Genomic DNA, 24,909 nt, shown 5'->3' on the forward strand with positions numbered 1-24,909 from the left:
ATATTGATTTTAAGGCTAGAAGTGGTTTCTAGAGCTGGAAATTGAGACATTGCTTTGTGGTGTGTTCCTGTATGATGCCAGAATCTTGTTTCTTATATGGGTACCTATGGGTATGAGACCAATTATATTCCCTATCTTTCATTTTCTTGGAGAAATGTATTTTGTCTAATGAGCAGATGAAAAGTTTCAGCACCTAAGGAAGACCTAGTTCCCTATTACCAAAGGGGACTTTACCAATTGTCTATTAACCCTTCTAGCTCCTCAAATCCCCTCTCAGAAAACAAAAAGTGGCCCTAAGTTCTATTAGAGGATTGTGGGACAACGATCACTCTGGCTACTTTGTGCTCACAAGCAGTGTAGAACTGGGTGGGCAGCAAAGCGTTTTCTGAGGGTTGGTTATAGGGTACCTGATAAAATGAGGATTCTTCTGGGCTTCCATCCACAGTGCATCTGTAGGTTGACAGCCTCTAGACTTGCAGAGACAAATTTTACAAAAGTTTCAAAATATACAGAGTTTTAAGGCCAGGAATTTTAGCAATGTCACATTACAGAGTTTTGAGGGAGGCATCTAAGCCAAAGTGAAACAATACCAAAATCAATAATAGCAAATAAAGGACACCCAGCATTTTAACCATTCCATATTGAGCTGCTATCATGCAACCTTGCATAAAACTCCTTCCTCCACAACATCTTGGCTTCATTTAATTTTGTTCAGGGTTGACACCAGTGACTTCATCTTGATATTTGTTCTCTTCTTGCGACCAAATTCCTTTTTTCTTGAGCAAATTTCTGATTAGTCATCTTGTAGCTCATTTTTGTTAGAATCTTTCTCCATAAATCTGATTACAAGTGTTTTTGGAGAATATAAAACTGTGTATAGCAAAAATACTTTTGTCATAATTAAAATTTAAGAACTTATTAAATGACAATGAGTACACTTATGTTTAATCTGCACACCATTTTAGAAAATATCTAAAAGACTTTATAATCATTTGTCCCTTTTAAGCCTCTAGGCCTTTCCATCATTACATAACAATTCCATAAGAATGTTAGATTTTTGTGAATTTTTGGACATTTGTATCAAGAGTATTTTTATATCAACATACCTTCGACTCTTATCTTGTTTAGACAAGGTCATAGTCAAAGTGGAGGTTCTCTCCTCCCTTCAAAGAAAGGTACCTCCTTCTTTGAAGACCTGTTCTTTCCACTGGGATCTCACTCACAGAGATCTTTCATTTAGATCTCAAGAACTCAAGGGGCTTCCATAGCCTTGGAAACTCATGACTGGTGCATAGGGAGATTACTGATGCCATAAACAGGAGTGTCAATTTGTAAAGTCAACAACAGGAGTCATTGTGCACTTACTCCTCATGTAGGATCTCTGTCCTTAATGTGCTGTACATTGAGGCTTAATGCTATAACGAGTACTCAAACAGTATATTTCACTTTGTGTTTCTATGGGGGTGCAAACTGTTGAAATCTTTACTTAATGTATACTAAACTGATCTTCTGTTAAAAAAAAAAAGAAGGAATTAGCAACTCCCAACTTGACTCTCGCTGGGATTAAACATGACAATAGGTCTGATCTGATTTCATCATCATTTAAAAAATCATCTATTATTTTTCACTTTATGTTTCTGTGTGGGAGCAAACTGTTGAAATCTTTACTTAATGTATGCTAAACTGATCTTCTGTATATAAAGAGAATCGAAAATGAATCTTGATGTGAATGGAAGGGGAGAGGGAATGGGAAAGGGGAGGGTTGCGGGTGGAAGGGACGTTATGGGGGGGAAGCCATTGTAATCCATAAGCCGTACTTTGGAAATTTATATTCATTAAATAAAAGTTAAAAAAAAATACCTTCAATTTCAGCATTGTTTTGCATCTTGAAAGTACTTTTAAAATAATTCAAGTAGCCTAACTAGGTATTAGCTCTGCAATATGAGAGGCATAGCCTTTGATATGAAGTCCAAAATATTTATCAACTTTATTTTCAGAAAACCTGACAGACATGCTAAGAGGGTTTAAGATAACTGGTCAAAATAAGATCACTTAATGTATGAAATGATTTCCATCTATTTAATTAAAGTGATCTAACCAGTTGTAAGCAAGATATAATCAAAGTCATAAAGTGATCACTAAATATTTTAGAACAGGTACATATTCAAATGCAACTTTAACCATTTTAAGATTTAGCTCTTTCTAAAAACTCTGAACTTAAGGACAGTAGACACTGCAAGAGGTTACTTTAATAAAATGCAAAATTTGTGTTTCCTTGGTCTTAGCACAGAATATTATCCTATAATTTAGAGCAATTTAACAACTTCGGAATCAAAATGAGCTTACAGTCAAAAATACCATGAAGATTATATATTATTTTTATGTCAGTTGTATTGAAGATGCTGTGGACAGTATCTCGAAGTCATAGTCAGTTGTACTATGCAGAAATTATGCTTTTAAGATTTTTTTCTGGCTGGCACCGCAGCTCAACAGGCTAATCCTCTGCCTGCGGTGCTGGCACCCCAGGTTCTAGTCCCAGTTGGGGCACATGGAATGCAGTGGAGGATGGCCCAGGTCCTTGGGCCCTGCACCCACATGGGAGACCAGAAGAAGCACCTGGCTTCAGATCAGTGTGGTGCACCAGCCGCAGCACACTGGCTGCAGTGGCCATTGGAGGGTGAACCAACAGAAAAAAGGAAGACCTTTCTCTCTGTCTCTCTCTCTCTCACTGTCCACTCTGCCTGTCAAAAAAAAAAAAAAGAATTTTTTCTCAAATCTTTTATGACTTAGTCACTAATTTGGCAGCTTATGTAAACCTTTAGTTACTTTATAAAGATTTATTTTTACTTAAGCCTTTAGTTACTTTAAAGCAGTCTTGAATTATTTGTGATATGTGAATAATTTATGAAAATATACTTGCTAATAAATTTAGATAGTCATTTCCAAAGAATTTAAGATGCAAAGCATATTTAAGTTGGTATTTAGAGACATTTTTCTTACCTTTACCCAAAGTGAACAATGTATACTTTCCAATTACATATAGATGGCATAAGAGACTGAGATATTAGACAAGTAAATTTATATTTTAAATCATGTTCAGACCAAAGAAAACTCTATAAGCTAGTTCTTTGTACTAAATACACAGAACACAATGAACATTATGCCTTTATCGGAGTTATTTGTAATTTTAACAGAAATTATTATGTTTTTACATAATTGACAAGAGTAAGTTTACAATACTTCGTGTCCAGCCAATACAGGTACAAGTGCATGTTAATGATTTTGAAAATACCTTTTTTTAAAGTTTCATTTTAGTTAAGGTTTACAAATTCATGTATTTCATATATGCAGATTTAGGTACATAGTGATACTTCTTCCCACCTTACCTTCCCTCCAGCCCATGATTCCACTCTTCCTCCTCCTTCTTCTCCTAGTCATTCTCTTGATTTTTACAATGATCTCCATTTTTTAGAAAAACAGATTTAAAGCAGGTTATCAAAGGCTTGCTTAAATTACAGAAACCAATAGGCATTTGGATCAGTACTTCTTTTTTAGAAGACTGACTTATTTATTTGAAAGTCAGAGTAATGGGGCTGGTGCTGTGGTTTGTTGGGCTAAGTCTCAGCCTGGAGTGCTATAACCCAATATGGGCACTGGTTAGTGTCCCTGCTGCTCTTCTTCCTATCCAGCTCTGTGCTATGGCCTGGGAAAGCAGTAGAAATTAGTCCGAGTAATTGGGACCCTGCACCTATGTGGGAGACCCAGAAGCTCCTGACACCAGGCTTCAGATCAGCTCAATTCTGGCAATTGCAGCCAGCAGATGGAAGACCATTCTCTCTGTCTCTCCCTATCTCTGTAACTCTTTATCTCAAATAAATAAATAATCTAAAGAAAAGGTTACAAGAGAGTAGAAGAAGCACAGAAAGAGATCTTCCATCTGCTGGCTCATTCTCCGGAAGTCCACAATGGCCAGAGCTGTGTCAGGACAAAGCAAGGAGCAAGAGCATTGTCTGGGTCTCCTATGTGGGTGACAGGAGCTTAGGCACTTGGTCCATCTTGTGCAGCCAATAGCATGGATCTGGATCGAAAGTAGAGCAGCCAGCTCTCAAAGCAGTGCCCACATGTGAGGCTGACATCACAGACAGTGGTTTTACCCACTGCATCATAATGTCCCTCATGCATAATGTCCCTCAATGTATGATTTTAACCACTTTGTTTTGGCCCATTTTGCTGTGAAAGCATAAATTCTTACATATATAGAACTTTCTCTCCTTTTCCTGGTCATTCCAGGAGTGTACCAGCAAGTGGAAGACTTTTCTCCCCCTCTCTCTCTCTCTCTCTCACACACACACACAAACACACACACACACACAGCCTCTGAAATAAATAAACAAATTAGCCTTCTTTTAAAAAGATTTTAACTTTTTAAGCTCTTATACATGCACAATAGAAGTTTGGCTCCATTGTATGATTGCTTTAGCTATTCAGGGAGGGGTCTCTGGTGCTTCAATATGAATTTTAGCATTAGTTTTTTGAAATTTGAGAAGAATGCCATAGATGAGAGGAGGAAGAAGTATTGGAGTGTGAGTGGGAGAGATGCTAGGGTGGGAAATAACAATACGTTCCTAAATCTGCACTTACAAAATGCATGAAACTTGTATAAATTAAATTAAATTAAATAAAAAAAGAAGTTTGGCCCCACAAGCTGTTCATGGATTTTTAAGCTATAGTACGAGGGATGATCTGCAGTGACAACACTTGTTGACAGGCAGTGAAGATAGAGGCTGGGTGAAATATCTAGATTCACAGGAAGCCAGTCCTCTCCATCTTCTAGTTTATAACCCAGCTAGATAATGATGACAAAAATTATCAAGACACTTTTTTGTTCTTTAGACTTTGGGGGTCAAAGGAATCCCAGGTTTTGAGAATTCACTCTAAAGTGTTGTCAACCAGAAATGCCTTGCTTCACATCTGTAATACAATTATAGAGATAAAAGTACATTTATGCTTTTATCTCTCCTTAGTTTGAGATGTTTTTCTCTCCTTAGCTTGAGATGCTTCTCAAATTACCAATCTATGGAATTAGATGCATCCTGAAGCCCACAGTGAGGGAGGGAGTGATTGGTAGGACTATGTGCCTACACCCACACTTAACCCTTTCTCACTTGAGATCTGGGGGGATTCTAATAGCATGTCTGAAGGGCTGAGATCCACACTGGGTGCCCTACCTGCATCAACTTCCTGCCTCATGTACTAGAAACAGTGGACTTGTATCCCCTTGCTTTGAGCTCAGTCTTACATGCCTGAATTTGGGAGTGAGCTTTGACAAAAAGAGTCTCAACTAATACTCTCAAGCCAAAGTTTGGAGGGAGGCCTGGTCTTTGCTGTCTGACTGTTGATTTTAAGCAGAAGAGAAGGTAAAACATATAGGGTAGAAGGATAGACTATTCCTCCTGTTGAGAGCCATGCTAATTGATTTAAGTGTCTGACAGAGACCTGGTGTTTTTTAAAGAAAAATGGCTATGAAGGAGAGTACGGTTTTTTGAAAAGCAGAGACAGAAACAGTTTGCTTGCTTACCCTTCTGATGATCATTGCAGGGGACATTCACCCTTCTGAGGTTTGTGTTTCGGAAGAACAGGAAGACTGACAGGTCAGAGAGCTACACAACAGGGTTCTCACAGTCCCCCTGAGGGAGTGACAGTTTCAGACCAGCCATGGCCCAGCATGTAAAAGCTTGGTCTCCTGCCCTCAGGTTCTGTGAGTGCCTAGGCAGGGACATCCAGTATGCACCCAAGTCCATCCATCTCCCTTGGAAAGCCAACAGACCTCCAGAGGCAGTGCCCTGGGCATGGCACAAAGTAGCCCCAGGGGAGCAGACTCCCTATGGCAACTTGCAGAAGGTGAAGTACCACGCTCCTTTCATAAGAGGAAAGAAAACCTTGCCAGAGTACAGCTTCTGATGAGCATTGCTGTGCTGCTGGAAGCTGACTTTCTTGGGACTTTGTGCTGAGCAGCTATAGGCAGCCCGTGTTGAAGGTGTATTTCCAGGAAGCCAATTGTCTTGTGATTCCCCCTCCCCAAAAATTTTCTGTCTCATTATCTACACTTGCAAACACCTAAGGTCCAAATACATGAAAATTCTAATTAATTTTCTTTGTTATTGGATGCTTTGATACAGTCTGACTACTCGGGGATAGGATTGGGTGAGCATTCCCATTTCATAGCTACTAGGTTAGAACCAGGAAGAATGGGGCCTCACTGTGGCATGATCTCCAGAGTCCCTTCCAGGCCAGATTCTTGCATCTGCATCAGCAGTCAGGACCAGAGTTTAAGATATGTTTGAATAAGAGGGAGAAGAGTGTGCTCCTTGAAGAGCAACTGTCATAATACTGTAAATAAAAGCTGATAGACCCATTTGGAATGCTTTTAGTGACTTTATTCCAGAGCTAAGTCTTCTAGGCTCTTATTTTGGCTAAAGAAAAACATAGACGCTCAACTACTTTCTGTTTCCTAGTAGCAAAGCCTTGAACTTTACACCCTTAGAGTAGTTCTTTGATGTATGTCCATGAGGCTTTCGTTTTCCTACAGAGGGCCACACAACTGGGTGCTCTAGGAAGAAACAGAAAGACAGCATGAGAGGCTTTTGCAAGAAGCTTCACTTGTATTAGTGGGATGAATAAAACCCCAATGGGGCTGGCATGAGGAAGTTCCCAGTGACCTAAGATTGGAAAGATTCAGTGTGAGAACAAATGGTCATAATTACAGTGGCCCAAAGGCCTTCAAGCAGAAATACATGAGATGATGGTGATAGTGACAATGGTGTCAAAATACCATTGGCCACTTTGAGGTTGCTGAGTGTCAACACAATTATTTTGAAGATTTATAGGAAGTGAAATTTTATAAAAAAGAGATAATACATCTAACCTACACCAGGTGGAATGTTAAGGAAACAAAAGGGAGGGATTCTGGGAAATTCTTTCAGCTTTCTGTGTGCATGGGTGTGAAGCTCTGGTTGTCCATTCCTATGCCAAGTTGGTCAACTCCCCATGAACAGAGACAGGCCATGTACTTCAGGATAATAAGCATGGGCAGAAGTCTGCTTGCCCATAGTGGACTCTATTCCTCTACTCATGTGTGACCTGGGACTATTGCCTAACTCCCATGATGTCCAATTCATTCATTAGAAAATCAAGATGATAATACCCATCTCTTAGTGCTAGCTGGTGAAACTGGGCAAAAAACTTAAGAGGTACCTAGTAGACAGTTACCTGCCCTTCACCTGGTCTTTTGGTGCAGGCTTGCAGCTTCCCTAAGATCTTCAACTTTTCTCTATTGGACTCCCATTTTAATATCACCTAGCTGGGGCCAGTGCTGTGGCACAGCAGGTTAATACCCTGGCCTGAAATGCTGGCATCCCATATGGGTGCCAGGTCGAGATCTGGCTGCTCCACCTCTGATCCAGCTCTCTGCTATAGCCTGGGAAAGCAGTACAAGATGGCCAAGTCCTTGGGCCCCTGCACCCATGTGGGAGACCAGGAAGAAGCTCCTGGCTCCTGGCTTTGGATCAGCACAGTTGCAGCCATTGAGGCCAATTGGGGAGTGAACCACTGGATGAGAGACCTCTCTCTCTCTCTCTCTGCTTCCCCTCTCTCTGTGTAACTCTGACTTTCAAAATAAAAAAAATAAATAAATCCTAACAAATAACCTAGCATCACAGCAGAAGTGTCTCATCTGTAGTCTGTACCTCCCATTGATATCACTGGGAAACCCACAGCCCAGATTGAAACACCATGAGGTAGAGGTGTAGGTGTGGATCTCATGATCTCTCTCTCCCCAGGCAGCAACTTCTGAGATCTGGACAGATGGACATTTGTTTATGGCCATCTGCTCTCTTTTAGGGTGAAATTAATATGTAAGAATGGACATTGTGGTCATCACAGTTACGAGTGTGTGCAGGTTCAGTTCAGCAACATGCCCCAGCATAGGCTGCATGTTAGAACAGGAAGGCAGAAGCTCTTCCTGGAATGCAGATCTCAGTTTTAACATGAAATAAAATAACCTTTGAATACTTTTTGACCCATCAGCTCAGAATTTTCTTTTTCAGTAGGATCTGAACCATTCCAAGGTAGATGCTAATTTCATGTCTTCCTGCAATATGACTGAAAAGCTGAAGACAAGTTTGGAGATCAGCTGCCTTTACTAAACATTGAAAGGAGTCAGAATAAAAACTTTTGATCTGCCCAGATCAGTAGCCAATGAAAGCGCCCTGATGCCATCTGCCCTCCTCCTATATTTCAAGCTTGTGGGGGAACCTGAAATCTCAGAATTAGTGAAAAGTTTATTCAGGATAGAGTCTGAACTTGACCCAAGGTATTGCAATATAAAAATCTCAAATTCTATTTGATGTTCAGTAGATGGATTCTTATGCTGGTGGAAATAAGCATAAATAAGCAAATGTCTAAGTAAGAATGTACTTTTGGCTGGAACTGGTCAAATGGTCAGGCTCTAAAGGTCTCTGGCAGAAGGAGGAAGCAGGAAATGGCATCTCTGGAATATTTTGGCCCTGCTGATTGCCAGTTAAGCCATCACCTGTAATGCCCACAGCCCATATTGGCACCAGTTGACATCATTTCTGACTCAGCTGCCTGCTAATGAGCCTGAGAAAGCAGAAGGTGATATAAATACTTAGGCCTCTGCACCCATGTGGGACTTATGGCAAATAGCCTGACCCAGTCCCGGCTGCTGCAGCCATTTGGGGAGTGAATCAGCAATTGGAAGCTATTTCTGTTTTACTTTCTTTTCTTCCCCTCTCTTTCTCTCTGTAACTCTGCCTTTCAAATTCATAAAAGTAAATATTTTAAAAATAGGGAGTGGGACACACAAACACACACAGAGAGAAAGGGAGAGAGAGAGAGAGAGAGAGAGAGAGAGAGAGAGAGAGAGAGAGAGAAATGTCCTCCATCAATTGGTTCACTCCGTAAATGGCTGCAATGGCTGGAGCTTGGTCAGGCCAAACTCAGGAGCCAGGACCTTCCACTGGGTCTCCCATATGGGTCCAGGGGTCCAAGCACTTGGGCCATCCCCTGCTGCTTTTCCTGGCATATTAGCAGGGAGCTGGATTAGAAGTGGACCAACCCATGAACAGCAATGACATGATGAGCTCACACTTCCTTGGACTCTACTTTTACAGAGCAGTGTCCCTTGGGTCTGGCCCAGAGGAGAGAACAATTGCAAGGGAGAGGGCCTGCCTGTTCTGAGCTCCTTCATCCAGGGGTGTGGGGGCAATGGCAAAAGTCACCTAGCTACTTCTCAGGGGAACAGATGTAAATGCACTCACTGAGGGCAGGGCACTGCTGGTTCTTGGGGATGGGGTGGGAATGGTGGTGGGAGGAGATAGAGACAAGGACATTTGTGCCTCCAGCCCCTCCTCCTGGGGCCTCCTGAGGGGGAGAACCCCCAGTGTCCTGCCACAGCTTGCCTTGTATAAACATGTACATTTTTTTCATAACATTTGAACAAGGTTTATATTGACTCCAGTTTAAAAACAAATAGTGTGACAAAAATTTTTACAGGGTCTAGTGCACTAGTGTTGATGTGAGGGGTGTGCATGTGAGTGAAGACATGTATCCTGTTGGCCTGAAGCTTTACTGGACAAGGGTGTGTCAAAGTGCAGAGATTTAATTAGTGATTAACTGTAGAGAGGCAAAAGAAGTAAAAATTCCAAATGCACATTTTTTTGTATTACCCTTTCCTCACCCCAGAAATGGTCACGTCCTGTTACCATGTGAACTCTTGTTTTTAGGACCTTTAAGCCATGCCAGAGCAGTGCCCCAGCCCCTGGCTCTGACCATGCCATGCAGCCACCTAACAGCGTTCAGTGTCCTCACCTCCACCCTTCCTCATCTGGGGCTCATGCTCATCCTCCAATAGATGCCTCCTACACATTGGGTTTCACAGTGTGTTTTAGGATTTCTGGCCTCTGGACACACAGACCACAGAGAACTAAGGGAGCCGGTTGCTCTCAGGCTGAGCAGTTTGGTTGATGCCACCAGAGGCCCAGGTGCATGTGGCCAATACCTTTGCCTTCCCCAGCCCTTGAGGCAGGGTGTGTGGATGTATGCATGTGGATATTTATACATGCACCTGCACTTGTGAATGTATGAACAGGAGGAAGTTCCTTCAGTGGAGGGGTTCTCATAACAAGGCCTACCTAGCATGGAGTAAACATCCTCCCACCCCTTGAAAGTATATGTTTTTATGAAATGGGAACCATAAAAAATGTTTTGAATATTTAATAAAGAATGAACCTACAGAGGAAAAATTATGGAGAAAGCTATTCACCTTGTACTTTCCTCACAATTATTGCTGCTGGTTGTACCCATCTCTAGTTCAGCTCTTGCCATGGGCCACTCATCAACGAGGTTTTGCTTTTCTTTTTCCTCCACCCCTGGAAACAGGCCTGTTGAGTCCCTCCCTTCTCTGGTGACTGTGTGGTGAATCCTTTCTCATGTGATCAGGTTGGGATAGACATGTGAGAGTGTTTGCTACAAATGGTGTAAGCATTGTGACTGCCAATAAGCTTCAATGGTTTCTACGGGAAAAAAAAAGAAAAAAAGAAGCAGACCAGCCAGGATTTGAACCAGCATCCATATGGAATGCTGACACTGCAAGCAGATGCTTAAGCCACTATACTATCATGCTGCCTATTGAAGCTGACTTCTGACTAACAGAAACAACTAGGACTTGGCCCTTTAACAAGGCCTACTAAAGATACAACATTCCCAGTAAGATATTGGCTTCCTCTGTACAGAGTTGCACCAGGATAAGAGCCTATTTTTTGAATAAGTAATAAGATGTTGAATGTGTGCTGGCAATGCTGATGGTGGTACTCAGGCTCTACCCTGAGGAGAAGTGTAGTTAATTGTGAGTTCTCAGGCATCCCTGGATGCAGTGGGAAACTAGAGGAGGGAAGAGAGCTTCAGAATGAGAGGCAATCTTGCCAGGGTTTAAAGCACCTATGGGGCCAGCTCTGTGGCATAGCAGGTAAAGCTGCCACCTGCAGTGCTGGCATCCCATATGGGCAGCAGTTCAAGTCCTTGCTGTTCCACTTCCCATCCAGCTCTCTGCTATGGCCTGGGAAAGCAATAGAAGATGGCCCAAGTGCTTGGACCCCTATACCCATGTGTGAAGACCTGCAGGAAGCTCCTGGTTCCTGGCTTTGGATCTCACTCTGCCTCCCCTTCGCTGTGTGCAACTCTGACTTTCAAATCAATCAATAAATCTTTTTTTAAAAAATCACCTATGACCCTGTGGAAATATCCTAGAGCCAGACTAAGTGATCCTACCTCTGGAGACATCACATTCTTGGTCTGATAATTTCTACTTATGTCCGTAAAATGCAGGCATTCCTCTCTGAGTGGTAGTTGGCCTGCTTATTATCTGGACTCCACAAAGCTGGGGGTCAAAAGCCTTAAGTTCTTTTTTTTTTCAGGTACCTTGCAGCTGGAGAACAGGTCAGATTTGTTTGTGTTTACCTAGACTGTGATGGAGCAACATCAGTGGGTCAAAATCAGAGTGTTACCACCCCCATTCCAAGGTGGATGGATGAAGAGTATATTTAACAAGGCTCCCACATTTCTGGCCATGAGTTTCATCCCCATGTTAAGGTGTGGTGCAGGGATGTTGCTGTGTATACTAAAACAAAGGACATGCTTCCTTTCCCTAGGAAGAGTATACAAATAAATGTATATATAGCTATACAGTATATGTATATAGGCATTACTGAGAGAAATGCAACACCTGGCACAAACATGATGGTTCAAACAGGGTCCACTGAGGATCTAATGGAAACCTGGCCCTCTTCCGAAAACTGTCAGTGCAAATTTAACCACAGAGTTTCACTGCTGCCTATTTCTGTCTTTAGGAACTAACAGGAGGCTCAGGTCCTGGCACATGCACCAGGCATGAAGTAACACCTTTCCAAAGTTGGCCCCCAGAATCTAAAACAAATAGTTTTATGTTTAAACTGTTTTATGTTTGTTTATTTTTCATCTACTTGGAAAGGAGAGAAGGAGAGATCTTCCATCTTCTAGTTCACTCTACAAAACTTGCAACACCAGGGGTAGACAAGGCAAAATTCAGAAGCCAGAGACTTCATTTGGCTCTCCCAGGTGGGCAGCAGGGACCCAACCAATCACTTGGTCCATTTTCTGGTGTCCTGCCAGGCATATTAGTAGGAAGTTGGATCAGAGCAGAGTGGCTGGGACTCAAACTGGCACTCAAATATGGGATGCTGCAATCCCAACTTCTGCCTGCTTTGTTTTGTTCTGTTTGTTTGTTAAGCTGGTGTAAGGACAAATTTTTAGGATGAAGAGGCTTGTATCTAGGTTTGGCTCTGGTAAACAAGTAACTTGTCTTCCGGATGACCTTCTCCTGCTCCTTGGGAGCCTGGCCAGTTCCCAGGGAGGAGGATAAAGGAATGTTTCTGATAAACAGGTGGGCATGCTTCATGTCTCGGCTCTCTGGCCAAGATCTGAGACAGAATCCACTTAGCTTAGCATTTAAGATATCTTTCTCAATCAGAGTGGCTGGGTTTGATGTCTGCTTCCAGCTCCTGAATTCAGTTTCCTAATGCATTATGGATTAAGTATTTTGGTTCTGGGCACCAATTTAAGTTCCTGGCTCTTACTTTTGGTATTGGCTCAGTCTTAGTGATTGCAGACCTTTGGGGATTGACCTAGCAAATGAGAGCTCTCTTCCTCTCTGTGTCACTTTCTCTCTCTGTCTCTCAAATAAGTTAAAACTATATTATAATTGCAAATAACACTAATTAACAAGAAGGAAACTGGTTTGTTGGAAACAAGGAAGGAACTGTGAATGAATACTTTGAAGTAATTATGTAAATTGGCCGGCACCGTGGCTCAATAGACTAATCCTCCACCTCGCGGCACTGGCACACCGGGTTCTAGTCCCAGTTGGGGCACCGGATTCTGTCCCAGTTGCCCCTCTTCCAGGCCAGCTCTCTGCTATGGCCCAGGAGTGCAGTGGAGGATGGCCCAAGTCCTTGTGCCCTGCACCCCATGGGAGACCAGGAGAAGCACCTGGCTCCTGCCTTTGGATCAGCGCGGTGCACCGGCCGCAGCGTGCCAGCCACACCGGCCATTGGAGGGTGAACCAATGGAAAAGGAAGACCTTTCTCTCTGTCTCTCTCTCTCACTCTCCACTCTGCCTGTCAAAAAAAGTAAATTAAAAAAAAAAGAAATTATGAAAATACTCCATTAAATCTCAAGTAAAATTTTTATACATTTAAAACTTTTGTACATAAACACACAATTCCTTCTTGTTGCCTACTCTAACCCTCTGTTTTCTCCTCCCTCAATACTATATGGGCCTCTTCCAGCACCTTTTACCACTGTGTTTATTGAACTCATGGAAGAATACACTGACTCTTCAGGGCACTGTGAATTTCTCCACTCAGCTATGTTTCCTGTGCTCACCACACACTTAAGCCCACTGCAGTCACTGCCATGGGATAGAGAAGAAAAATGCCAGACTCTCATGTTCCTTCTCTGAAACAGCATCCTTAATGGAACATGAAGGCCAGTGAAAATCTGGGGAAGGCTATACCTTCGTGGTTATTTTCTGCATGCTATAAACATCTGCCAGAGACCTAATGAAGTAATATTGGAACTACTATTTCCTGGGCACACTTAGAAATCCTGGGCCAGGAAAAGGAAGCTGCCCATTTACTGACAAATGGAGGTACCATTCATGACAGAGCAAGTTCCTACTGCACTGCAGTTGCATTGTCATGAACTCTGGAGACCTCTGGGGCTTCCTGTACTCTCAAGCAAAACCATTCTGATAACCACACAGACAAGATTGGGAGAAGAGAAAAGAAGCATATATTTGCAATGTTTCTCGATATTTCTGGACACACCAGTCATGGACTGCCAAACATCCACCTGGGAGTGACCTGATGACAGCTATGCTCACATGCAATCTCAGAGTGACTTAAGACCACAGGCAGGGCCATTTTTAGGGTAAGGTACAAGAGGATTTGGATACAGCATCTCACAAACAAAATAACCCCCAAGTGATAATTATGATAAAAGCACATACTAACTTTACCATCTTTAACATCTACATGTACAGTTCAGTAGTGATACACACACAAACACATCCTTGTGTAATGGATCTCCAGTACTTCTTCATCTCATTAAAGAGTAAACCCTTCCTGCCATCCAGAACCATATTTCTACTTCTAGCATTTTGAGTGCTTTAAAGACTTTAATTAGGTGGAATCTTATAGTATTTTTCTTTGTTTGGCTTATTTTCTTATCATAATATCCTCAAATTTCATCCATGTCAAGGAATTTCTTCTTTCCAATGGCTGCATTAAATCCCATTGTGTGTATGGACTACATTTTCTTCACAAATTCATCTTTACAGTGACATTTCTTCCAAATCTTGGCTGCAGTGAATTAGCTATGATGAATAATACTCAATGAAAATGCTATAACTAGTACTGAAATAGTATTTGACACTTTGTGTTTCTGTGTGGGTGCAAACTGATGAAATCTTTACTTAATATATACTAAATCGATCTTCTGTATATAAAGAGAATTGAAAATGAATCTTGATGTGAATGGAATGGGAGAGGGAGTGGGAGATGGGAGGGGTGTGAGTGGGAGGGAAATTGTGCGGGGGGGGGCATTGTAATCCAGAAACTGTACTTTGGAAATTTATATTTACTCAATAAAAAAAAAAAGAAAATATTGACACAGTAGAAGGAGAATCAGACAGCAACAGAATAACTGGAAGGAAATGTTAAAACCTGATATCCAAGAAAAGATAGAACTACCAGAAATAAAATCAGTATGAAACAGCAGATGTGAACAACAGTGGAGATCAACTTTTCTAACAATTCTATAAGAAGCATTCTACTTGGCCGCATCAGAACACATGCTCTTTTTCTAAAAAAAAAAAAAAAAAAAAAAAAAACAAAAAGTTTTATTTATCTAGTTATTTGAAAGGCATAATTACAGAGAGAGAGAGGAAGGGACAAAGAGAGAGATCTTCCTTCTAGTGGTTCACTCCCCCGAATGACCACAACAGTTAAGGGTAGGCCAGGCCAAATCCAGGAGACTGGAGCTTCTTCTGAGTCTCTAATATGGGTTTAGGGGCTAAGCACTTGGCCATCTTCTGCTCATTTCCCAGTTACGTTAGCAGGAAGCTGGTTCAGAATTGGCAGTGGCTTAACCCCTTACACCACAACACCAGTCCCAGAACACATATTCTTAACTACTCTTCAGGTGAGAGCACCTATTAATTCAGAAAATGTCTCAACTATTAGTTCTAGAAAATTGAAATCTTACCAAGTGCATTTCTCAAGTGAAATGGAATTAAAATATAAATCAACACCAGAAATCAAAATTCTCACATGTTATTTTCAGGGCTTTTTAATTGCATGTATTTTTTTTTCTTTGAGAACCAGGGAGATTGTCCACCTGCTGATTTACTTACTCCCCAAATATGCACAATAGCTGGGGTTAGGCCAGGCAAAATCTGGGAACAAGGAACTCAGAGAGAGAGATTGAGAGATAGCTCCCATCATGCCCACTGATTTACTCTCCAACTGCCTGAAATGGGAAGAAGCCAGGACCAAAAACTTAATCTTGAGCTCCCATATGGGTAGAAGGATTCTAATTAATTGTGTTATCACCAATGCTTTTCAGGGCTTGCTTTTGGGTGAAATTGGAGGCCAGAGGCACAACCAGATATCAACTTCAGGGTCTTCATTATGGAGAGCAGGTGTCTTAATCATTTGGCCAAAACATTAAAGCTGTAAGATTCTTCAAAAATTCCAAAAATAGGGACCAGCATTGTGGCATAGGGTAAAGCTGCCTGGGATGCCAGCTTTCCAATATAGGCATTGGTTTGAGACCTGGCTTCTCCACTTCTGATCCAGCTTTCTGCTAATGCACCTGGAAAAGCAGCAGGTAATGGCACAAATACTTGGGCCACTGCACTCACATGGGAGACCTGGAAGAAGCTCCTGGCTCTTTATTTAGACTGATCCAAATAAATAAATGGCCATTGTGGCCATTTGTGGACTGAACAAGTGAATGGAAGATCTAGCTTTCCCTCTCTTTATTTGTAACTCTGTCTTTCAAATAAATGAAGAAGAAAAGAAGGAAAGGAGGAAAGGAGGAAAGGAGGGAGGGAGGAAGGGAGGAAGGGAGGAAGAAAGGAAGGGAGGAAAGAAGGAAGGAAGGAAGATTGTATGAACCCCTATAAATGGAATTAAAAAACATTATTTTGTTGGAAAAGTCTTTGAAGTCTCTGCATTCTTTTTTCATAATATATTTTTTCTTAAACTTTTCAAAGAATTTTATTATAATATGATGTTTCAAAGTGAATATATCAACCTTGTGAATTTTAAAATATGGTTATATATGTATCTTTTATATCATGGTAGTATTTAAAATGTTTTATTACTCTATAATGACAGGCATTTCTAGTTTACATCTTAAAATTTAAAGATTAACATTCAGATAGTTATTCCATAGCACCTTGGATTGTTACTTTAATATTAAATATTTTCATTAAACTGAAAAATACATATTGTCATTAGCCCAGAAATAAATATTTATATACTGTAATGAAAGTATATTTTGTGCCCTTAAAAGAAATGTTGATATCTGTAATTTCAAAATTCAAAGATATTTTTCTGGACAGTGAGAGAGAGAGACAGAGAGAAAGCTCTTCCTTCTCCATTGGGTCACCCCCAATGGCCGCTGTGGCCAGCGCACTGTGGCTGGCACACCGCGCTGATCCGGAGGCAGGAGCCAGGTGCTTCTCCTGGTCTCCCATGCAGGTGCAGGGCCCAAGGACTTGGGCCATCCTCCACTGCACTCCCAGGCCACAGAGGAGAGCTGGCCTGGAAGAGGTGCAATCGGGACAGAATCCGGTGCCCCGACCGGGACTAGAACCCAGGATGTCGGCACCGCAGGTGGAGGATTAGCCTAGTGAGCTGTGGCACCAGCTGAAAGATATTTTTAATGCATATGTATTTCCTGAGTGTATTCATCTACCCCTTATCCAAATCTATTATCTAGATGCGTCTTGTGAATGTTCTGGTACATCATATCCTGAACACATAATCATGTATCTTTATATTATTGCTAAAATGGCCTTTTTAAAAAAGATTCATTTATATTTATTCAAATGACAGAGTTACAGAGAAAGAGAAGGAGACAGAAAGGGAGAGGAAGGGGGAGAAGGAGAGGGAGAGAGAGAGAGAGAGAGAGAGTGAGAGCAAGAGAGAGAGAGAGGTCTTTCATCTGCTGGTTCACTCCCTAAATGTCTGCAGTGGCCAAGGCTGGGCCAGGCCAAAGACAGGAGCCAGGAGCTTCATCTGGGTCACCCATAAGGGTATAGGGGCCCAAGTAGTTGGGCTGTCCTCCACTGATTTCCCAGACAAATTATCAAAAGTGGAGCAGCTGGAACTTGAGCAAGCCCCCATATGAGATGCCAGCACTACAAGCAGTGGTTTAATCTGCTATATCATAGCCCTTAATGTGGCCATTATAAAGTATATTTTTCATGTCATAACAACTGCTTATTGAGAGGATTGCAATTTAATGAAGGTAAAGGTTCACATTCTAGTATAACCCATGTCATTTGTGGATTGGCTCTGACTTTGCCATTTATCACTCTGCCTCTTTCCCATCAAATATATTCTTATTTTATCACATGACTTTCGTACCCATCGTTTGCCATGTTGTTTCATAGCTCATATTTTGCTCATGCTTCCCTGTCTAGAATAACCTTCTCACAATATCTTTGTGCTTAATCCATTTGTCAAAATATGACATTACTTTTGCAGCATTTTCTGAGCTTCCCAGACTTATATACGATTTCCTCCTCTATACCCTTACTTTAAGTTCTTCACTTCATTTGTAGAATTGGCAAATTATACTTTTCTGTTCTTCCTTGTTTATATACATACATATATATCATATATACATGTATATAAACTTAAATATAGGGCAGAATCCATTCTCTATTTACATTTTTGGATATTTTTTAGGATTGTGCCTATGATATGGTAGACACAGTATCTGTTTTACTGTAGGGGGGGCATACAAATAAATGTTTTCTGAAGCTCTTTTCTTTTTTCTTCAAAGATTTGTTTATTTATTTGAAAGGAAAAGTTAGAGAAACAGAAAGGTCTTCCATTTCCTGGTTCACAGCTGAGTCTGAGCCAGGTTGAAGCCAGTAGCCTGGAACTTTATCCACGTCTCCCACAGGAGTGGCCAGGGCCCAAGTATTTGAGTCATTATCTGCTGATTTCTTTGGTGTATTGGCAGGGAGTGAGTGTAATACTGGTGTATTAGCAAGAAGCTGGATCAGAAGCAGAGCAGCTGAGGTTTGAATCACCACTTCCACATGGACTGCTAGCATCAGAAGCTGCATGTTAACCCACTGTACCACAATGCTGGCCCCTTCTGCCTCCATTTAAATTCATTGTTTGTCTTTACTAAAATGAAAAGGAAGTTATCATAATACTATTTGGAATAATTGCTCCTAAAGGATAAATTTATTTAGCCTAGAAAATAAATCAAACACTAAAAGAGAGAGTTTTCAATCTTTTTTTAATAGGAAAATGTTGTCACATATCTATGTCTCTAATTGTTGTAGGCAGGCATATAGGACAGGATTGATCAGGTTTGTGAGCTGGAAGGCCACACCTTCACCATGTCCCCTGTGTGATCTCATGCCCCTTCCTGGCCACACCAGTGTACCCATCTGCCAGACTAGTTAACCACTCCACTTGGGAAGTGGATGAAAGGCCTGAAGTATAGTGGATCTGGCTTTTTTGACATTTTGCCCTTTGCCCTTTTTCTTCCTTTTGCCCTGAATCCCCTTGCTGCTCTGTGCCTCTGGGGCACATGGTCTTCTGGCCACCTGACCCATGCTTTCCCACCAGAATGCCCCTCCATGTAGCTGGCTTCTGGTGCTTGGTATGAACCCATATTTCCCTTTCTCTTTTAGATAGGGCCCTCACTCTCCTATGCATTTCTCTCACTAAACAAAAAGCTTAAAACTTCACATGCTGCCTGTCCTGCTTTCAATACATCTCTGTTTGAATGCATCTGGGAAAGCATCACAATTTGGCCCAAGTACTAGGAACCCTGCCACCCAAGTGGGAAACCCAAATTGAGTTCCTTCCCCATGGGTTTGGCCTGGTTCACTAGTTAACTTCCCACATGGCTGCAATGGCTAGGGCTGGGCCAGGCCAAGACCAGGAGCTAGGAGTGTCTTCTTACATGCTGTCAGAGGTCCAAATACTAGGGCCATCTTCAGCTTCCTTCACAGATGCATTAGCAGGGAACTGGATAGGAAGTGGAACAGCCAGGACTCAAACTGGCATCCAGATGGGATGCCAGTTTCACAAACAGTGGCTGAAACTTCAATGCCACAACACTGGCCCCAGAAGATAATCTTGAATCAGGCATAAATCATGGCTGACACTGGTGTAGTGGGTGAAACCACCACCTGCATCCTGTCATCCCATATGGGCACTGGTTCAATACCTGAATGCTCGTCTTCTGATCCAGTTCTCTGCTGTGGCCTGAGAAGGTAGTAGAAGATGGCCCAGATGTGTGGTCCCCTACTCCCATGTGGGATCTAGAAGAAGCTCCTGGCTCCTGGCCAGAATGTTCACTTATTTATTTACTTATTTACTCCTGGCTTCAGATCAGCCCAGCTCCAGCCACTGAAGTAATTTGGTGAGTGAACCAGTGGATGGAAGATCTTCTCTCCCCAACCCTGTCTCTGCCTCTATGTAACTTTTCCTTTCAATAAATAAATGAATCTTTAAAAAATCAGGTGCGCCCTGGTAAGTTGCATGAACTAGCTTGGCCTAGGTCTGGAAGGACTTGGTGCCTAAATCTAGGAAGGAAATTGGTGATACAGGTCTTTAAAATATGCACTACATTATGCCATAAGCATTTAAAGAAATAAGTAAATAAATAAGTGAACATTCTTGAGAGAAAGATGTGAAATGGCCATGATGGACCAAATTGAGGCACAGATAAGACTTTACCTTCAGGAACATGGATGGGACCCTCTTCAAGAAAAGAGAACAAAGCTCTGTAATTATCTGAGTTTAGAATCCACTTCAAGCCTACAAACACACATATATAAGCAGGTGCTGTGAAGCAGGAGGCACTAAATTTCATAATGGAAGTACCATGTGATTATGAAAGTTCAGGTGGGCATGCAATGAATGTGTGTGCAATTGTAGTCTCATTTCCTACTAAAGCATATTTGGTCACTCTAAGAGAAATAATGTGGTGTTTAAGAGAAATAATATGGTGTTTGAAAAAGTAGAGATGACTCTATAGCACAGGAAGGAGGTAGAAGCTGAAAAAATATAGCATGGGCGACTCCCAAATGCTATTCCCTTTCACCCATACTTTCCTTCTTTGGACTTCTCCTTACCCATATCCTGCCTTCCAAGGCCTCAGAAGTCCTGATGCCAGTGCCCCAGTGGCAAGCCATTTCTTCAATGGAGAATAGGAAAGAGAAGAAGGGAAAAGTAAAGTCTGCTAAAGGTAAAATACACCACTTTTCCTTTTTTATATGTGTACTGATGTGGAACTGATTCTTTTATGTCACCTGAACTCTCCCTGGTTTATATTTTCTGTTACCTATTTTGTTTTCATTTAAAAAATTTAGACAGAGAGAGAGAGAATTTTCCGTCCACTGGTTCATTTTCTAGATGGCTGCAATGGCCAGAGCTGGGCTGGGATTAAGCCAGGAGCCTCTTCTTGATCTCCTACAGGGTCTCAGGGGGCCAGGTGATTGGGCTATCCCAGGAACATCAGCAGAGAGCTGGACAGGAAGTGGAGAGGAAAGATCATGAACTGGCTCCCATATGGGATGCTGATTCCACATGTGGCAGCTTTACCTGCTACATCACAGAGCTGTCTGCCACTGTTCTACTTTTCTAAAGAAAGACCACAGAAAAATCAGTCACAAGAAATGAGCCCACAAGAAGTGGCTTGAGGCACAGCCTGCAGTGCCAGCATTTCATATGGGTATTCTCCTGATTACTCTACTTCTGATCTAGCTCCCTGATTCTGTACTTAGGAAGGCAATGGAGGATGGCACCATGTGGGAGACCTGGATGGAGTGACTGGCTCCTCACTTTGACATGGCTCAATCCTGGCTACTGTGGCCTTTTGGGGAATGAACCAGTGGATGAAAGATTCTCCCTCCCTCTCTCTCTCCCTCTCTCCCTCCATCACTCTCCTTCTCTTCTTTCCTCTCTCCTTTTTCTTTCTATAACTGTCTCTTCAACAAATAAATACAAATAAAAAAAGAAAGCTTTAAAAAATCTGAGCCCATTTTTCTTTGAAAGGTCCTATTCCTCCTGTCTCCCAAGTGCCCAATGCTGAGGTTCTCTTCTTCCCCTCCTGCTTTCTATAGAAACAGCCCCCACAGCAGCAGGTTGATGCAGCCCAATGGTGTAGGCCTGCAAGACAGTCATAGTCCTTAAGCCAGGAACAACCAAGGCATCCACACATAATAACGGCTGCAGTTGGCCTCATGGTAAACACCGAGCACTTCAGGATCATAGTGTACATGCCTCCCTGCTGCCACTGCATGCTTCTAGGGGAACAACTGTATGAGGTAAAACGGTCTTTGAGCACAGTTAGATATAAGACAATAAGCAAGCCAAGAAAATTTCTTTTCCAACAACCAAAAATGTCCTTACTTAGGCTATCTAATGTTGCTCTCAAGAAATTATCCCAACTCCGGCTTTAAAAGAATCATTAGATCATCAGTTGATATTGTTCAGAGATCCTGTGAGCTGGAAATGTGGAAAATGATGGAGTAACTGTGTGGTGCAGGGTCTTTCCTGCGGCTGAAGTCAGACATCCACTGAGCTGCAGTCATCTGAGTGCTTGACTGAGGCTGATGGACTCACTTAAAGCTCATTCACATGGTTGACAAGCTGTCACTGGACTTTGGCTATGTCCTGATTTCTACATACATGTGCCTCTCCACAGGGTTTCCTGGGTGTCCTAGCAGCATGAGAATTTCCCTCAGAGGAAATGATCCAAGGCAGATTGGAATGGTCTCTATCACAGCCTCAAAAGTCTCATTGTTGTACCTGAGTGAGTGTAAACAAAGGAGCACCACACATTGATAAAATTTGATGGTCCTTTATTGCCAGCATGGAGAATGGGTGCATGCCCTAAAGAACTATCGACCCTGCAGCGCAAAGCAACAGGGTTTATAAAGGCAAAAAATGCAAAATTGGGAGGGGAATATATGGTTGCTAGGATCATGGGGGAATACATGATTACTGGGGTCAAGCTGAACTAAAACCTATGTGAAACTAATGTCAATTACAATCTTGACAATACCAATTACAATCTTAACAATTTCAATTATAATCTTGACATTAATCCAGGTATTGGTTTTAATCAGTCAGTGATATGAGAGTCCTGAACACAGGTTCCAATGTGGAAGAGGCAGTAGCAGATGCCCTGGAAAAACCTGCTCAAAGATATGAATTATATGGAATGTTTTCAGATGATGATGCCAACAGCAATGTGCCTAGTGGTTATTAAGAAGGCTTATATAGTTCTCAAAATGGTAGTAGTCCAACATATATGAGGCAGATGGAAGATGCTGCAAAAGTCCTTAATAGATGTGCTAGTTCCAATTGGTCAGAAAGGAAGGAAGGACTCCTGGGCCTGCAGAACTTATTTAAAAAAAATCAGAGACCCTTAAGTCGAGTTGACCTGAAAAGATTATGTGAGATTTTCACAAGAATATTTTCTAATCCTTATGGCAGGGTGTTCAACATGTTTTTGGAGAGCCTAGTGGATTTGATACAGGTCCACAAGGATGATCCTCAAGATTGGTTATCTGTGCTGCTCACACAACTAATAAAAAAAGAAATGGGTGCTGACTTGCTTGGGTCTGTTCAGGCAAAAGTTCAGAAAAGCCCTGATGGCACCAGAGAATCTTTTCCAATTGATCTTCAGTTTAATATTCTAATGAGATTTACAGTTGACCAGACCCAAACACCAAGCTTCAAGGTGAACGTTGCTATACTTATATACATAAAAACTATAGCCAAACAGATGGGCACATGAGATTTTATAAATTACAGTGAAACTTGCCTGGCAATGTCTCAAGTTATCATTTGGCAACAGAACCCAAATGTTCTGATGTTCGGAAGGCAGCACAATCAGTGCTGATTTCTTTATTTGAACTCAATACACTGGAGTTTACAATGTTATTAGGAACTTTACCAAAATCTTTTCAGGATGGTGCTACCAAGCTTCTTCATAATCACCTTTGAAATACCAGCAACAGAATGCAGAATTCCATGGGGAATCCTTTGATGAGGCCAACACCATGATCGCCAGCCAACTAGTCCATTCCTCTTACTTCTCCTACCAGTAAATCACAGAATACATTATCTCCAAGTGCATTTGAGTATGATTCAGAAAATATAAACTCTGAAGATATTTACAGCTCTCTTTGAGGTGTCACTGAAGCAATACAGAATTTCAGTTTCTGTAGTCAAGAAGATATGAATGAGCCATTGAAAAAGGATTCTAAAAAAGATGATGGTGATTCAGTGTGTGGTGGTCCTGGTGTTGCTGACCCAAGAGCAGGAGGTGATGCTACTGACTCAAGCCAAACAGCTCTTGATAATAAAACTTCATTGCTCCATTTGTTGCCTGCTCACTCCTACCTATGCTCTCAAGACTATAATCCACACCATTCTTAAGATAGCATCAGTCCCTTCAACATTTCTACAGTCAAGGAACCCATGTTTGATGATGATGCTGCCCAATTTCCTGATGATCTTTCCTTAGAGCATTCTGACCTAGTTGCAGAATTATTGAAGGAGCTGTCTAATCACAATGAACGTGTGGAAGAAAGAAAGATCACCCTCTAAGAATTCATGAAAGTGGAATAGGAAAAATCTTTCAGTGTTTGGGATGAACATTTCAAAACAATATTGCTTTTATTGCTTGAAACCCTTGGAGATAAAGAGCCAACAATCAGGGCTTTGGCATTAGAGGTTTTGAGAGAACCTAAGGCATCAACCAGCAAGATTTAAAAACGATGCAGAACTGACTGTAATGAAAACATTGGAAGCACATAAAGATCCTCATAAGGAGGTGATGAGATCGGCTGAGGGAGCTGCATCAGCATTAGCTACTTCCATTACTCCAGAGCAATGTATCAAAGTGCCTGGTCCTATCATCCAGACTACAGATTACCCAATTAACATGGCTGTAATCAAAATGCAAACAAATGTGATAGCGAGAAAGTCCAAGGAACCCCTTAACCTACTATTGCCAGAAAGTATGCTAGGCCTAATACAGGGTTATGATCACTCAGAGAGCAGTGTTCAGGAAGCTGGTGTCCTCTGTCTGGTGGCTGTTCATGCAGTGATTGGTGATGAGCTAAAACCATATCTCAGCCAACTCACCAGCAATAAAATGTTTGTCATCTTTGCATCAAAAGTGCACAGAGAGGTTCAGGAGGAATTGATCCCACTACTGATATTTCTGGACAAAGTTAATGAAGCTCAACAAAGTGAACCAGGTCTCTACTGAAAAGGACAGACTACCCTCATTAGTGAAAAGGAATACTCAAAAACATCTTTTGGAGCTTAACCATTGTTTCCTAGTATTAGAACTTCATTTTGTTTCATTTTCTACTTTCTGTAATGGAGGACTGCCCTCAGCCTGCATGTAACTTTTAGAGTAGTAATTACAGATTCATGAAGAAGCAGTATTTTTTTTTAAGATTTGTTTTATTTATTTGAAATACAGAGTTATAGAGAGAGGCAGAGACAG

General features: G+C 41.6%; 1 pseudogene; it reads left to right on the forward strand.

The window, feature by feature from the left end:
* The first annotated feature begins 23,490 nt into the window (after positions 1-23,490).
* On the forward strand, positions 23,491-24,632 carry LOC138844772 (CLIP-associating protein 2-like; annotated as a pseudogene).
* Positions 24,633-24,909: the final 277 nt, after the last annotated feature.

Source organism: Oryctolagus cuniculus, chromosome 12 (assembly GCF_964237555.1).
Source record: "Oryctolagus cuniculus chromosome 12, mOryCun1.1, whole genome shotgun sequence".
NCBI classification, from domain to species: domain Eukaryota; kingdom Metazoa; phylum Chordata; class Mammalia; order Lagomorpha; family Leporidae; genus Oryctolagus; species Oryctolagus cuniculus.